Here is a 738-nt window from a genome sequence, read left to right as displayed (position 1 = left end):
ATCTTTCTCCCACGGAACAGCTGGTAGTTTCGAACTGCTGACCTTAAGGTTCGCAGCTCGATTCGTAACCACTACGCTACCAGAGCTCCTTAGAGGGTTTTAAATGAAGGAGTGGCATGGCATGGCTTAAATGGGGACTCTCTGGTTGGTATGTTGGGATAGGCTGTATTAGAGGACTGAGGGAGAGTAGATGTTTATAGGTAAGTTAAGAAATGGTTACAAAACTTCAAGCAAGCAATGATTATAACGTTGAATATGTTGGTAACATTAGAGGTGATTAGATTTGATTGGATAGTTAAAAATGAATACAAATGCACAATAAGCTCTTGCTTATTAATATTGGGAAAATAACTCCAAGCCTGTCAGTAAAACTTGTTAAGTGCCATAGAGTCAGAGCTGATTCATAGTGACCCTTTACACGTTTCCAAGGAGCAGCTGGTGGGTTTGAACTACCGACCTTGTGGTTCACAGTGTAGTGCTGATAATACAGCACCATACCAGGAATCAGTAAAACTTATAGGGCGAATGTATTTTCTCTTACCAATTATTTGATTCTTCTAACAGAAAATACCATTGTTTGCTCTTCCAGTATTTTGTAAATTAAAGACACTTTTTTTTAAATGTCTTATTGTGGATTGTGTGATAGTTTACAGGGGAGAACATTAGTTTTACATTCATTCTATCATACATCGTGTCATTGCCATAGTTACCATCCTGTCCATGCATCATCACCCAACT

The sequence above is a fragment of the Chrysochloris asiatica genome, unplaced genomic scaffold (assembly GCF_000296735.1).
Source record: "Chrysochloris asiatica unplaced genomic scaffold, ChrAsi1.0 scaffold00141, whole genome shotgun sequence".
Lineage (NCBI taxonomy): Eukaryota > Metazoa > Chordata > Mammalia > Afrosoricida > Chrysochloridae > Chrysochloris > Chrysochloris asiatica.
This window is presented reverse-complemented; position numbering follows the sequence as displayed.